At 35.3% G+C, this 16,918-nt stretch overlaps 1 long non-coding RNA gene and 2 other non-coding genes across 3 annotated transcripts in view; all 3 read right to left on the reverse strand.

The window, feature by feature from the left end:
- Nucleotides 1–11,179, reverse strand: part of LOC129256608 (uncharacterized) — a 33,045-nt gene extending 21,866 nt beyond the window's left edge. The window contains exon 1 of the long non-coding RNA XR_010293229.1: nucleotides 10,938–11,179. This is a non-coding gene — a long non-coding RNA (uncharacterized LOC129256608). The remainder of the gene's footprint in view (nucleotides 1–10,937) is intronic.
- Nucleotides 11,180–14,551: 3,372 nt separating this feature from the next.
- Nucleotides 14,552–14,623, reverse strand: TRNAQ-UUG (transfer RNA glutamine (anticodon UUG)). Its single transcript has one exon. It is a non-coding gene; the product is annotated as a tRNA-Gln (tRNA).
- Nucleotides 14,624–16,266: 1,643 nt separating this feature from the next.
- On the reverse strand, nucleotides 16,267–16,338 carry TRNAQ-UUG (transfer RNA glutamine (anticodon UUG)). The gene has a single exon. It is a non-coding gene; the product is annotated as a tRNA-Gln (tRNA).
- Between the last annotated feature and the right edge of the window lie 580 nt (nucleotides 16,339–16,918).

The raw sequence follows: 16,918 nt of genomic DNA on the forward strand, positions 1-16,918 counted from the left end.
AAAACCGATATAGTAAATTTTTTTTTTTTTGGGGGGGGGGCATAATTATTAAGGTGCTAATAAAGAGTGACAAGCTTTACCAAAATACGGAATAAAGTAATAAAGAAAAGTTTGTGGGCATAAAGTACTAAGTGATGATCGAGCCAAGATTCTTAATTCTCTATTGCTTTAGTCCGTATCAATTTGATGCAGTATAGAGTGACTGCATAAAAAATATACAGAATAAAGCAATACAGAAATGTTGGCATATTAAGGTGCTGGTATAAAGTGACAAACTTATCAAAATACGGAATAAAGCGATATAGAAAATTTTGAACACAATTTAATTTTCTGTGTGTATATTAAGGTGCTAGTATAGAGTGTACAAACTTCATAAATATACGGAATAAAGCAATATAGAAAAGTTGGTGGGCATATTAAGTTGCTAGTATACAGGCCCAAATTTCTTGAAATATGGAATAAAGCAAGAGAGAATTGTTCTCATTTAATTGATTCCTCAAAAATTGAATATGTTAAAAGTTTATACAATTGTTTTACTAGTGATGATTCTGATTTTAATGTTATTGATATCGAATTCATTCACTATTTGTATAGAACCTAAGTTACACTTTTATCTTTTTGTATATATTGTTATTTCATTTTAACAGGACCATGTTTAAAAACAGTGAATCTGAGCTTGTTATCCTATATAAAGATATTTAAATAAATAAATAAATTTGTTATGTTTGTTTATAGTCTTCATTCTTTATGGTGTATATTGCTTTATTACGTGTCTCTGTGTCTTTTTTTTCTTTTTTTCATATGTTCATGATTTTATTTATTCATGAACTTTCACTTTATGCTGTATTTTTATGTTGTTTCTCAATTTTCCTCCTTCGCAATATTGCTTTATTCCGTAATTGTTAAACTCTATATAGGGCATTTTATTATGTCCAACATTTTTGCGTATCTTTTCTACTCTTCCATCGTCACCCTATCATAAATGGATTTTGTCAATGTTAGCTTATTTTTATTTTCCTCAGAAAAGAGCAAGACGAACTTTTAATGGTACATATGTATATTTCAAAGGTGATTAGCTGCAAATATACGGAATAAAGGAAAAACATATGTTAAAACGCAATTTGAATTTTTTAATGGGCAAATTGATTAAGGTGCTAGTATAGTGACAAACTTCACTAAATACGGGATAAAGCTTATAGAGAAAACTTGGTGAGCATAGGGACGAATCAACCGAGATTCTAATAATTACTATTGACCGGAGGGCGGGAAAAGTGGTGTTCTGGGTTTGAAATGTCTGGCTGGGCGGGGGGTAGAGCGAAGGAAAAGTATATAAGGCAACAAAAATGGGAGGCATATTCGGGTGTTAGTATAAAATCTTCAACAAAATACGTAAAGACCGATATAGTAAAGTTGAAACGCAATAATAGATTTTTTTTTTGGGGGGGGGTATAATTATTTAGGTGCTAATAAAGAGTGACAATTAAGCTTCACCAAGTTTGTGGGCATAAAGTACTAAGTGATGATCGAGCCAAGATTCTTAATTCTCTATTGCTTTGGTCCGTATCAATTTGATGCAGTATAGAGTGACTGCATACAAAATATACAGAAGCAATACAGAAATGTTGGCATATTAAGGTGCTGGTATAAAGTGAAAAACTTATCAAAATACGGAATAAAGCGATATAGAAAATTTTGAACACAATTTAATATTCTGTGGGTATATTAAGGTGCTAGTATAGAGTGACAAACTTCATAAATATACGGAATAAAGCAATATAGAAAAGTTGGTGGGCATATTAAGTTGCTAGTATACAGGCCCAAATTTCTTGAAATATGGAATGAAGCAAGAGAGAAATGTTCTCATTTCATTGATTCCTCAAAAATTGAATATGTTATTTTTATACAATTGTTTTACTAGTGATGATTCTGATTTTAATGTTATTGATATCGAATTCATTCACTATTTGTATAGAACCTAAGTTACACTTTTATCTTTTTGTATATATTGTTATTTCATTTTAACAGGACCATGTTTAAAAACAGTGAATCTGAGCTTGTTATCCTGTATAAAGATATTTAAATAAATAAATAAATTTGTTATGTTTGTTTATAGTCTTCATTCTTTATGGTGTATATTGCTTTATTACGTGTCTCTGTGTCTTTTTTTTCTTTTTTTCATCTGTTCATGATTTTATTTATTCATGAACTTTCACTTTATGCTGTATTTTTATGTTGTTTCTCAATTTTCCTCCTTCGCAATATTGCTTTATTCCGTAATTGTTAAACTCTATATAGGGCATTTTATTATGTCCAACATTTTTGCGTATCTTTTCTACTCTTCCATCGTCACCCTATCATAAATGGATTTTGTCAATGTTAGCTTATTTTTATTTTCCTCAGGAAAGAGCAAGACGAACTTTTAATGGTACATATGTATATTTCAAAGGTGATTAGCTGCAAATATACGGAATAAAGGAAAAACATATGTTAAAACGCAATTTGAATTTTTTAATGGGCAAATTGATTAAGGTGCTAGTATAGTGACAAACTTCACTAAATACGGGATAAAGCTTATAGAGAAAACTTGGTGAGCATAGGGACGAATCAACCGAGATTCTAATAATTACAATTGACCAGAGGGCGGGAAAAGTGGTGTTCTGGGTTTGAAATGTCTGGCTGGGCGGGGGGTAGAGCGAAGGAAAAGTATATAAGGCAACAAAAATGGGAGGCATATTCGGGTGTTAGTATAAAATCTTCAACAAAATACGTAAAGACCGATATAGTAAAGTTGAAACGCAATAATAGATTTTTTTTTTTTTGGGGGGGGGGTATAATTATTAAGGTGCTAGTATAGAGTGTACAAACTTCATAAATATACGGAATAAAGCAATATAGAAAAGTTGGTGGGCATATTAAGTTGCTAGTATACAGGCCCAAATTTCTTGAAATATGGAATAAAGCAAGAGAGAAATGTTCTCATTTCATTGATTCCTCAAAAATTGAATATGTTATTTTTATACAATTGTTTTACTAGTGATGATTCTGATTTTAATGTTATTGATATCGAATTCATTCACTATTTGTATAGAACCTAAGTTACACTTTTATCTTTTTGTATATATTGTTATTTCATTTTAACAGGACCATGTTTAAAAACAGTGAATCTGAGCTTGTTATCCTGTATAAAGATATTTAAATAAATAAATAAATTTGTTATGTTTGTTTATAGTCTTCATTCTTTATGGTGTATATTGCTTTATTACGTGTCTCTGTGTTTTTTTTTCTTTTTTTCATCTGTTCATGATTTTATTTATTCATGAACTTTCACTTTCTGCTGTATTTTTATGTTGTTTCTTAATTTTCCTCCTTCGCAATATTGCCTTATTCCGTAATTGTTAAACTCTATATAGGGCATCTTATTATGTCCAACATATTTGCGTATCTTTTCTACTCTTCCATCGTCACTCTATCATAAATGGATTTTGTCAAAGTTAGCTTGTTTTTATTTTCCTCAAGAAAGAGCAAGACGGACTTTTAATGGTACAGATGGATATTCCAAAGGTGATTAGCTACAAATACGGAATAAAGGAAAAACATATGTTAAAACGCAATTTGAATTTTTTGATGGGCAAATTGATTAAGGTGCTAGTATAGTGACAAACTTCACTAAATACGGGATAAAGCTTATAGAGAAAACTTGGTGAGCATAGGGACGAATCAACCGAGATTCTAATAATTACTATTGACCGGAGGGCGGGAAAAGTGGTGTTCTGGGTTTGAAATGTCTGGCTGGGCGGGGGGTAGAGCGAAGGAAAAGTAAGGCAACAAAAATGGGAGGCATATTAGGGTGTTAGTATAAAAACTTCAACAAAATACGTGAAGACCGATATAGTAAAGTTGAAACGCAATAATAGATTTTTTGGGGGGAGGGGGCATAATTATTAAGGTGCTAATAAAGAGTGACAAGCTTTACCAAAATACGGAATAAAGAAAAGTTTGTGGGCATTAAGTACGGCGTGATGATCGAGCCAAGATTCTTAATTCTCTATTGCTTTAGTCCGTATTAATTTGATGCAGTATAGAGTGACAAACCTATCAAAATACAGAATAAAGCGATATAGAAAATTTTGAACACAATTTAATATTCTGTGGGTATATTAAGGTGCTAGTATAGAGTGACAAACTTCATAAATATACGGAATAAAGCAATATAGAAAAGTTGTTGGGCATATTAAGGTGCTAGTATAGAGTGACAAGCTTCATGAAAATACGGAATAAAGCAATATTGAAGAGTTGTTGGGCATATTAAGGGGCTAGTATAGAGTGATGAACAAGCCAAGATTCTAATAATTCGTGTTGGCCCGGAGGGCGAGAAAAGGGGTTTTCTTTCGGGGGTATATAAGCAGCGGACAGGGGGATTGAAATGTCTGAGGGGGGATAGAGCGAAAAGAGAAAAGTAGGAAAGGCATATTTTATTCAAAATTCTTTTGGGCATATTAAGGTGCTAGTATAGAGTGACAAGCTTCATGAAAATACGGAATAAAGCAATATTGAAAAGTTGTTGGGCATATTAAGGTGATAGTATAGAGTGATGAACAAGCCAAGATTCTAATAATTCGTGTTGGCCCGGAGGGCGAGAAAAGGGGTTTTCTTTTGGGGGTATATAAGCAGCGGACAGGGGGATTGAAATGTCTGAGGGGGGATAGAGCGAAAAGAGAAAAGTAGGAAAGGCATATTTTATTCAAAATTCTTTTGGGCATATTAAGGTGCTAGTATAGAGTGACAAGCTTCATGAAAATACGGAATAAAGCAATATTGAAGAGTTGTTGGGCATATTAAGGTGCTAGTATAGAGTGATGAACAAGCCAAGATTCTAATAATTCGTGTTGGCCCGGAGGGCGAGAAAAGGGGTTTTCTTTTGGGGGTATATAAGCAGCGGACAGGGGGATTGAAATGTCTGAGGGGGGAAAGAGCGAAAATAGAAAAGTAGGAAAGCATATTTTAATCAAAATTCTTTTGGGCATATTAAGGTGCTAGTATAGAGTGACAAATTTCATGAAAATACGTAATAAAGCAATATATAAAAGTTGTTGGGCATATTAAGGTGCTAGTAGAGTGACAAGCTTCATGAAAATACGGAATAAAGCAATATTGAAAAGTTGTTGGGCATATTAAGGTGCTAGTATAGAGTGATGAACAAGCCAAGATTCTAATAATTTGTGTTGGCCCGGAGGGCGAGAAAAGGGGTTTTCTTTTGGGGGTATATAAGCAGCGGACAGGGGGATTGAAATGTCTGAGGGGGGATAGAGCGAAAGAGAAAAGTAGGAAAAGCAAATTTTATTCAAAATTCTTTTGGGCATATTAAGGTGCTAGTATAGAGTGACAAGCTTCATGAAAATACGGAATAAAGCAATATTGAAAAGTTGTTGGGCATATTAAGGTGCTAGTATAGAGTGATGAACAAGCCAAGATTCTAATAATTCGTGTTGGCCCGGAGGGCGAGAAAAGGGGTTTTCTTTTAGGGGTATATAAGCAGCGGACAGGGGGATTGAAATGTCTGAGGGGGGATAGAGCGAAAAGAGAAAAGTAGGAAAGGCATATTTTATTCAAAATTCTTTTGGGCATATTAAGGTGCTAGTATAGAGTGACAAGCTTCATGAAAATACGGAATAAAGCAATATTGAAAAGTTGTTGGGCATATTAAGGTGCTAGTATAGAGTGATGAACAAGCCAAGATTCTAATAATTCGTGTTGGCCCGGAGGGCAAGAAAAGGGGTTTTCTTTTGGGGGTATATAAGCAGCGGACAGGGGGATTGAAATGTCTGAGGGGGGATAGAGCGAAAATAGAAAAGTAGGAAAGCATATTTTAATCAAAATTCTTTTGGGCATATTAAGGTGCTAGTATAGAGTGACAAATTTCATGAAAATACGGAATAAAGCAATATATAAAAGTTGTTGGGCATATTAAGGTGCTAGTATAGAGTGATGAACAAGCCAAGATTCTAATAATTCGTGTTGGCCCGGAGGGCGAGAAAAGGGGTTTTCTTTTGGGGGTATATAAGCAGCGGACAGGGGGATTGAAATGTCTGAGGGGGGAAAGAGCGAAAATAGAAAAGTAGGAAAGCATATTTTAATCAAAATTCTTTTGGGCATATTAAGGTGCTAGTATAGAGTGACAAATTTCATGAAAATACGTAATAAAGCAATATATAAAAGTTGTTGGGCATATTAAGGTGCTAGTAGAGTGACAAGCTTCATGAAAATACGGAATAAAGCAATATTGAAAAGTTGTTGGGCATATTAAGGTGCTAGTATAGAGTGATGAACAAGCCAAGATTCTAATAATTTGTGTTGGCCCGGAGGGCGAGAAAAGGGGTTTTCTTTTGGGGGTATATAAGCAGCGGACAGGGGGATTGAAATGTCTGAGGGGGGATAGAGCGAAAGAGAAAAGTAGGAAAAGCAAATTTTATTCAAAATTCTTTTGGGCATATTAAGGTGCTAGTATAGAGTGACAAGCTTCATGAAAATACGGAATAAAGCAATATTGAAAAGTTGTTGGGCATATTAAGGTGCTAGTATAGAGTGATGAACAAGCCAAGATTCTAATAATTCGTGTTGGCCCGGAGGGCGAGAAAAGGGGTTTTCTTTTAGGGGTATATAAGCAGCGGACAGGGGGATTGAAATGTCTGAGGGGGGATAGAGCGAAAAGAGAAAAGTAGGAAAGGCATATTTTATTCAAAATTCTTTTGGGCATATTAAGGTGCTAGTATAGAGTGACAAGCTTCATGAAAATACGGAATAAAGCAATATTGAAAAGTTGTTGGGCATATTAAGGTGCTAGTATAGAGTGATGAACAAGCCAAGATTCTAATAATTCGTGTTGGCCCGGAGGGCAAGAAAAGGGGTTTTCTTTTGGGGGTATATAAGCAGCGGACAGGGGGATTGAAATGTCTGAGGGGGGATAGAGCGAAAATAGAAAAGTAGGAAAGCATATTTTAATCAAAATTCTTTTGGGCATATTAAGGTGCTAGTATAGAGTGACAAATTTCATGAAAATACGGAATAAAGCAATATATAAAAGTTGTTGGGCATATTAAGGTGCTAGTATAGAGTGATGAACAAGCCAAGATTCTAATAATTCGTGTTGGCCCGGAGGGCGAGAAAAGGGGTTTTCTTTTAGGGGTATATAAGCAGCGGACAGGGGGATTGAAATGTCTGAGGGGGGATAGAGCGAAAAGAGAAAAGTAGGAAAGGCATATTTTATTCAAAATTCTTTTGGGCATATTAAGGTGCTAGTATAGAGTGACAAATTTCATGAAAATACGGAATAAAGCAATATTGAAAAGTTGTTGGGCATATTAAGGTGCTAGTATAGAGTGATGAACAAGCCAAGATTCTAATAATTCGTGTTGGCCCGGAGGGCGAGAAAAGGGGTTTTCTTTCGGGGGTATATAAGCAGCGGACAGGGGGATTGAAATGTCTGAGGGGGGATAGAGCGAAAAGAGAAAAGTAGGAAAGGCATATTTCATTCAAAATTCTTTTGGGCATATTAAGGTGCTAGTATAGAGTGACAAGCTTCATGAAAATACGGAATAAAGCAATATTGAAAAGTTGTTGGGCATATTAAGGTGATAGTATAGAGTGATGAACAAGCCAAGATTCTAATAATTCGTGTTGGCCCGGAGGGCGAGAAAAGGGGTTTTCTTTTGGGGGTATATAAGCAGCGGACAGGGGGATTGAAATGTCTGAGGGGGGATAGAGCGAAAAGAGAAAAGTAGGAAAGCATATTTTAATCAAAATTCTTTTGGGCATATTAAGGTGCTAGTATAGAGTGACAAATTTCATGAAAATACGGAATAAAGCAATATATAAAAGTTGTTGGGCATATTAAGGTGCTAGTATAGAGTGATGAACAAGCCAAGATTATAATAATTCGTGTTGGCCCGGAGGGCGAGAAAAGGGCTTTTCTTTCGGGGGTATATAAGCAGCGGACAGGGGGATTGAAATGTCTGAGGGGGGATAGAGCGAAAAGAGAAAAGTAGGAAAGGCATATTTTATTCAAAATTCTTTTGGGCATATTAAGGTGCTAGTATAGAGTGACAAGCTTCATGAAAATACGGAATAAAGCAATATTGAAAAGTTGTTGGGCATATTAAGGTGATAGTATAGAGTGATGAACAAGCCAAGATTCTAATAATTCGTGTTGGCCCGGAGGGCGAGAAAAGGGGTTTTCTTTTGGGGGTATATAAGCAGCGGACAGGGGGATTGAAATGTCTGAGGGGGGATAGAGCGAAAAGAGAAAAGTAGGAAAGGCATATTTTATTCAAAATTCTTTTGGGCATATTAAGGTGCTAGTATAGAGTGACAAGCTTCATGAAAATACGGAATAAAGCAATATTGAAGAGTTGTTGGGCATATTAAGGTGCTAGTATAGAGTGATGAACAAGCCAAGATTCTAATAATTCGTGTTGGCCCGGAGGGCGAGAAAAGGGGTTTTCTTTTGGGGGTATATAAGCAGCGGACAGGGGGATTGAAATGTCTGAGGGGGGATAGAGCGAAAATAGAAAAGTAGGAAAGCATATTTTAATCAAAATTCTTTTGGGCATATTAAGGTGCTAGTATAGAGTGACAAATTTCATGAAAATACGTAATAAAGCAATATATAAAAGTTGTTGGGCATATTAAGGTGCTAGTAGAGTGACAAGCTTCATGAAAATACGGAATAAAGCAATATTGAAAAGTTGTTGGGCATATTAAGGTGCTAGTATAGAGTGATGAACAAGCCAAGATTCTAATAATTCGTGTTGGCCCGGAGGGCGAGAAAAAGGGTTTTCTTTTGGGGGTATATAAGCAGCGGACAGGGGGATTGAAATGTCTGAGGGGGGATAGAGCGAAAGAGAAAAGTAGGAAAAGCAAATTTTATTCAAAATTCTTTTGGGCATATTAAGGTGCTAGTATAGAGTGACAAGCTTCATGAAAATACGGAATAAAGCAATATTGAAAAGTTGTTGGGCATATTAAGGTGCTAGTATAGAGTGATGAACAAGCCAAGATTCTAATAATTCGTGTTGGCCCGGAGGGCGAGAAAAGGGGTTTTCTTTTGGGGGTATATAAGCAGCGGACAGGGGGATTGAAATGTCTGAGGGGGGATAGAGCGAAAATAGAAAAGTAGGAAAGCATATTTTAATCAAAATTCTTTTGGGCATATTAAGGTGCTAGTATAGAGTGACAAATTTCATGAAAATACGGAATAAAGCAATATATAAAAGTTGTTGGGCATATTAAGGTGCTAGTATAGAGTGACAAGCTTCATGAAAATACGGAATAAAGCAATATTGAAGAGTTGTTGGGCATATTAAGGTGCTAGTATAGAGTGATGAACAAGCCAAGATTCTAATAATTCGTGTTGGCCCGGAGGGCGAGAAAAGGGGTTTTCTTTTGGGGGTATATATAAGCAGCGGACAGGGGGATTGAAATGTCTGAGGGGGGATAGAGCGAAAATAGAAAAGTAGGAAAGCATATTTTAATCAAAATTCTTTTGGGCATATTAAGGTGCTAGTATAGAGTGACAAATTTCATGAAAATACGGAATAAAGCAATATATAAAAGTTGTTGGGCATATTAAGGTGCTAGTATAGAGTGACAAGCTTCATGAAAATACGGAATAAAGCAATATTGAAAAGTTGTTGGGCATATTAAGGTGCTAGTATAGAGTGATGAACAAGCCAAGATTCTAATAATTTGTGTTGGCCCGGAGGGCGAGAAAAGGGGTTTTCTTTTGGGGGTATATAAGCAGCGGACAGGGGGATTGAAATGTCTGAGGGGGGATAGAGCGAAAAGAGAAAAGTAGGAAAGGCATATTTTATTCAAAATTCTTTTGGGCATATTAAGGTGCTAGTATAGAGTGATGAACAAGCCAAGATTCTAATAATTCGTGTTGGCCCGGAGGGCGAGAAAAGGGGTTTTCTTTTGGGGGTATATAAGCAGCGGACAGGGGGATGAAATGTCTGAGGGGGGATAGAGCGAAAATTAAGAGAAAAGTAGGAAAGGCATATTTTATTCAAAATTCTTTTGGGCATATTAAGGTGCTAGTATAGAGTGACAAATTTCCTGAAAATACGGATTTAAGCAATATAGAAAAGTTGTTGAAGTTCATGAAATACACAATAAAAACGAATGTCGACCTTTAGAAATAGCACCGAAATACTTCACATCCCCGATCCCCTTAAAAAAAAGGAACCTTGTTGAGATTCGAACCACGAAAGCTTAGATGCCTACGTATTATGCACTGCGCCGCGCTCACCTATTCACTCGACGTAGTGAAATTAAGATTTATATATACCGCGTAAAGCTTTACCAACAAAAAAAAAATCCGGGACGGGCGCAAAACGCACACATATGAACACACACAGTGCTTCACTTCGCGAAGCACTGTACACGTGTGTTCATATGTGTGCGTTTTGCGCCCGTCCCGGATTTTTTACTTAGACGAGCGGTATTAATGGCGGCTGGGCATATTAGCTAATATGGCCCTTTTTTCTATCTTTCTACTTTCTTCTAACATTCCTTCCCATCCCTCTTTATTTTATTTCATTTTTTTATTTGAACATTTCCTTCCTGTTCCTTATTTCTCTCCATTCATCATTCTTTCTTTCTGCTTTGTAACAGTAAGTTCTGTCTTAGACTAACTTAGAGTTAGAGTTACTTTCCTTCTTCCTTCCTTTCTTTTCTTTCTTTGTCTTTGAATATTTTCTTTCTCTCTGTTCCTTCCTTCTTATATATCGCTTCCTTTCTTTCTTTTATTCATTTCCCCCTAGACAAGAAATATATGCATTTCTCAGGAAATTACTAGCCCTGACCTTCATCCATTTAGACACTCAACAGTCAACAGTCACATCACATTCACAATGATTGATATGTGCAGTAGAAACACTTACATCAATTTTAATAGGTGGGGCACAAGGTAGAGTCAATTCCATGCAATCGGCAATCAGAATCCAGGTAAAACTTCACTTCATTTACAGTTTATAGATGTATAGGAGATATCATAACGAAGGAAAAGAATTGATTCGCTTAAATAGTCGGCATTTTCCCGCTGACAACATGTTAAAAGTTCTCATTTGTGTAAGTTAAGGAAGCCCAATTCACAAGGAAATTTGAAAAGCGCACGGTTTTCGGTGGAGAAAAAAATTAGAGAAATTATCTGTCGCCCTCTATCGTCGTGTAACAAAATAATATTCCTACCAAAAAAATGGGTTAGTAAACATATTTAATTTGCAAACCATTTTTTTTTTCAATGAAATTAACTTGAGAATCCATACTAAAAAGTGATTATTATTTAAAAACTTATAACGTTAATTATTGAAAACGTGTTGTGCAATGGATTTTTATGCAACCTTTGTAGGATTAATATCATAGACATCTGCTGGATTCATTTTATTGGAGCAGTCATGCTCAAGTCAAAATTTACATCATCACTGCAAATAATACCTATATATTGCAAGCTCGACTTACCTCATAAATATGGTATCAAACTGTTTGTTTATATTGATTATGCGTTCATTGCATATTTTTTTCCTTAAATTTGGGATTTAAGGATTTATTATTTTGAACTCATTGCATGGTTCTTATGACGTGGTATCCGGTCTGTTCTAATTTCTACTTTAGTTCCACGCCCACCCAATCAATAATTATATACTTCACCGACTCCAAAAACCAGCCTACTCCATACTGCCATGTCAGTCAATCTACCACTACATCGTTCCCTTGGAAGTGGGGGTGTTGGGGGTACTGATATAACACCCCCCCCCCCAAAAAAAAAAAAAATTACCTCAGGGGTGCTGCGTGTATTATTTTCCATATAGGAAGCACCCGCCCCTAGAAATCTGTATGATAAATGACAGATATGAAATAAGAAAATGAACGACGTTTTGTAGGAAATCTCCCCCCCCCCCAGCCCACTTATTTTCCTACACAGTGCTTAAATTCCTACATAGTGCTTAAATTCACCCTTTTCCAGATCGGAATACAAAATATTTTGAGCTCGCGCTTTGCGCTCGCTTTATTGAATTCAAGATAAAAAAAAAATAGGCCTAAATCTAAAAACGCTCATGCATGTTTATTTAGATACGAAGCTTGTGTCTTATGATTAGTATTATTCAAAATGTGCTTAAATTATAAAGTTTCAGATCAGAATATCAAAAAAATTCTGCTCGCGCTTCGCGCTCACATTATTAATGGAGGAAGATACCCATTTACTCATTCCTTTCCTGATTTACTGCAAAACATGAATTTTGTTTCCGCTCGCATCAAGTTTATAGTTACATACCTATCCTGTTCTTGATTACAAAAAGTGGCTTAGCCAATGTCATGTTTTTGAGTCTGAAATCTCAATTTTGTTTCCGCTTGCGCTTCGCGCTCGCATCAATTGTATATATACCTAGCTGATCATTATTACAAAAAGTGCTTAGAATGTCAAGTTTTTAGGTCGGAATGTCCAAAACTTTCAGCTCGCGTTTGCATTATTTGATTGTTGAATCGTTTTCATGAGTACGCAGCTTGTTCAGGATCACATGCAGACATCACCTGACAAGCATTGCTCAAAGTGTTCAATTTTTAAAAGAAAATGCACGAAATTTTCAAAAAAATAGCTCGCACTATTCAATTATATAAGCCTACCTATACTATTTTCTTTTGTAAAAATAAAGCTAAGAAATGTCTGTCATATACGTATATAAATTATGTGTGGGGGTGCCCTAGGGCCCTTGCGTGTGTGTATGCATGTGTATAGAACATTGGAAAACTACATTGTGTCCCCCCCCCCCTCCACCTTTGAGGAGAGATTTCAGCCCATGTCAGCACCCCCACTGAAAAATCTTTCCCAGGGCCCTGGTTTGAACACAGCAAGTTCATGAACTGCCTCCATCATTTTGAGGGGAGTTATTCAGATTTTCCCGCTATTGTGCTCTCGTGTCGCCTCGGTCCACATTACGTAATCGGCAATTTATTTCATCGGAATGCCTGATTTCGCCGATTTTATAGATTTTTATGGATTTATGATACTCCTTTAATCATTCATCAGTGGCGGATCCAGGCGAGAGTATAAGGGAGGTATGTACCTCTTTTATATTTTTCAATCTTGGGTTATCACGGTCATTGCCAGACATAATTTATCATCAATTAATGTTTGCAGAGTATGATTTTAGTAACAATATCTCATTAGACATGTTTGATAACATAAGGCTCAACTTTCAGACAAGATGTTCTTGACAACCTAAAAGTTTTCCCCACACGTCACATTGTCATATTAACGGTAATGTACATGTATATACCCGGCAGGTGAGTAATATATGTAAACTGAATTATTTATCGTGTTCATAAATTCATTAATGCAACGATAGAATTGCACCATTTTTCGTTTCAAAAGTTCGTTATCAATAACCCCATAACAAGCGCAAACTGATTTCTAATACAACATTATCGATATCCGTTGTTGCTTTCTAATTTAAACATGAACTACACAATAGAAATGATCATCCAGACTAGGAGTTTTAACCCAAAAAAGAATGCAAGATGTGGGTTCGATGTCCAGACACTTAAAATAGATAACAAACAAATATTCAAATTGAGGTTATTTCTTATGGTGAAAAAGGATTTTTTTAAAATAATAATCTGTCGATGAATATGGCGTGTCTGACCAGAAATTATTTTCATAATCAACCACTCAACATTTCGATAGATTCTATCCGATAGTTTGGTTAAGTTTGAAACTTCAAAATTGATGTGTTTCATATGTGATGAACATCCTGTTAAACAGATAGAAGTCACTGGCGTAGAGATGGGGGCTTGGGCCATACACCCCCCTCCCCCTGAAATAAAATATTTTAAAAACTATTATGTCAAAATCTATCACAAAATTATATATTGTAATAAATATTATATATTACATATATTATATATTACATATATTTCATACGTTATGTCTGGCCACCTCAAAGTTTTGGGCTCATTGCGCTATCGTATAGACCATTTATTTCTCAATTATTACAATTGAAAATATTAACATTTCTCGTGGGGGAGAGATGGAGGGAGTGGGTAAACAAGACAAGACAAAGGAAATAGTAGAAAGGAAATACAGAGACAAAAGTGGAAATAAAAGAAAAACTAAAAAATAGTTTTGGGGTGCCCCAACATGAGCTTCGCATATCTGGAAATGGGAACAAAAAGAATGCAAAGTTATCAACATTATTTTGTCAAAATGACAGTATAATAAGAGTTTTGAAAAGGGGTCATTTGTAAAATTTGTAGGGAAAACCAATTTGTAAAATTTATAGGGAAACGAAAAATATGCAGTTAATCATATTGGTATATTAGGCCTTGTCATTCATTGAGGGGGTGGTGTTTAAACCCAATGATCCAAGAGAAAAGAAATTGAGGGAAATAGAAATATACAGTAAATATTGTATTATAAGGCCTATATGATCTCGCACCCCAACTTATGGGAGAAAAAATAAGGAATTTTGCCAGAAGAAGGGTAAACTGTAAAAAAAAGAGGTCCCACCGAGACTTGAACTCGGATCGCTGGATTCAAAGTCCAGAGTGCTAACCATTACACCATGGGACCGCGGACGATGACCCCGTGGATCTTAATAATAAAGTTCCTTTTCATGTTAATCTTAGGGGCCGGGTGTCGCAAAAAAAATTACTTACAATCAATTGCAAATTGTAATTGATAAGTCAATTTTAACTATACTAGTAATAATGAGAAATGAAATTACTTTACTTATGCTCCCTCAATACAGAGGCGTAACATCAGTTGCGTAATGAGCCCCCCAAAAAAATAAAAAATAAAAAATAAAAATAAAAATAAATGAAATAAAGAAATAATAAAAAATTGGGCACCATAGAGGTGGATATAGCCTACTGTGACAAATAGCCGGGGAGAGCGAAGCGATTGAGCAAAAATGCTGAACTTTTTAAAATGGTAATTTAATTTTGTGAAAGATTTTGACATAAAGTCACTGATATCTTACCCTTTTTTCTTTTTCCTTTAATTAAAAAATACTACCTTCGGATATTCAATTAGATTTCTTTTACAAATTAGGATACCTATTTTAAAATCTGGGTGCAGGCAGGGTTCTGAAGCACCCCGGAAATCTTCTCTTTTCTTGTATGTTAAATATAATGTATATCATTAGGCCTCGCAATAATCACACAGTCGACAATAATTTTATCATTATTTAACTTTTTCAGAAAATCCTATATTTTAGTGCATTTTTTTTCTTTTGAAACCTTCTTGAAGATTCTCAGTGAATGCAAGAAGTGACATGAATAGAATCTCGCCTTGCCCTGCAACACGAGACAGAACTCTTCATTCATATGCAAATAAGTTTAACATTCATTGAACAACATCTATATAAATCACTCCAGTGGAATTATTACAAATCTACTCATGAATTTTTCGACCTCGCCACTCGCTAACTTTTTACCTATTGGCGCCCAGGTATTCGCGAATTACTGACACAATATTTTTCAAACATGCTTTTATAAGATCAATACAAAATGTGTTTCTTCAGCTAAAATTCATAAATGAGTGACTACTTTTTTCTTTTATTGACAAAATAATCATTTGATTTGATGCTTTTTATGGTCGAAATACTGTCACGGAAAAGAATTTTTTTTTTAATCAGAAATAAATAAGAAGGAGGAGAAGAAGAACAACAAGAAAATAAGAAGAAGAAGAAGAAAAGGAAGAAAAAACAGGAGGAAGAAGAAGATGAAGAAGAAAAAGAAGAAGAAGAAAAGGAAGAAAAACAGGAGGAAGAAGAAGAAGAAAAGGAAGGAAAACAGGAGGAAGGAGAAGAAGAAGGAGGAGGAGGAGGAGGAAAGAGAGAGAGAGTGGAAGGTAAACACGACAAACCAAAACAAAACAAAATGATAGAAAAAAATGAAATAAAAGAAAATAAAAACTAGTTTTGGCGTGCCCTGACATGACGTTAGTTTACATATCGGGAAATGATAACAGAAATAATGCACTAATACGTCTGTCGAATAGGTGTCCCATTATGTCGATTGGTTTTAAGAGGTATAAAATTATGAGAAACGAAAAGTAGGGAGTTAAGTGAAATTTTGCAGGGGTCGATAGATGAACAAAAAATAATGAAATCAAGGTATAAGTATTGTCCTAAAGCCTATTTAATGACCTCGCATCCGAACTTATGGGAGAAAAATGAGGAACTTTGAAAAAAGGTAAATTGTAAAGAAAAGAGGTCCCAACGAGACTTGAACTCGGATCACTGGATTCAAAGTCCAGAGTGCTAACCATTACACCATGGGACCGCGGACGATACAGTTGAGGAACATTGTGGATCTTTAAAATGAAGTTCCTGTACTGTAGGCCTGCAGATGATGGAATACTGGATCTTAAAAATGAAGTTCCTTTTCATGTCTGATTTTCCCATAGAGAGATATATTACTAATAATATATATTTCTATGGATTTTCCTGACTTATAAACACGCATCACGCTCTTTTGTCTATGGAATATTATAGGGGTGCTTCAAGAAAATTATTTGCAAATTTGCAAATTTTGATTTGCAAATTGTAATTGATAAATCAATTTTTACTAATAAGGAGTGAATGAGAAACAAAATTACCTTGTTCCATCAATACTATAGGCGTGACATCAGTAATGTAACGAGCCTCCCAAATTTGGGGAACACATACATATAACACGGCGTGTGTGACAAAACTTCTTAAAAGTCGGGAAGCCGGAAGCGCGTATTTTTGATCTTTTTGACATATTATTTGTAATGCAACTCTTCATTTAATAATTCATATAAAATTAAAATTCATTTAACAACGTATTAATCACGCACTGTATACTTATGAAATTTTGCGACCGCGCCACTCGCTTACTT

Source organism: Lytechinus pictus, chromosome 3 (assembly GCF_037042905.1).
Source record: "Lytechinus pictus isolate F3 Inbred chromosome 3, Lp3.0, whole genome shotgun sequence".
Taxonomy (NCBI): domain Eukaryota; kingdom Metazoa; phylum Echinodermata; class Echinoidea; order Temnopleuroida; family Toxopneustidae; genus Lytechinus; species Lytechinus pictus.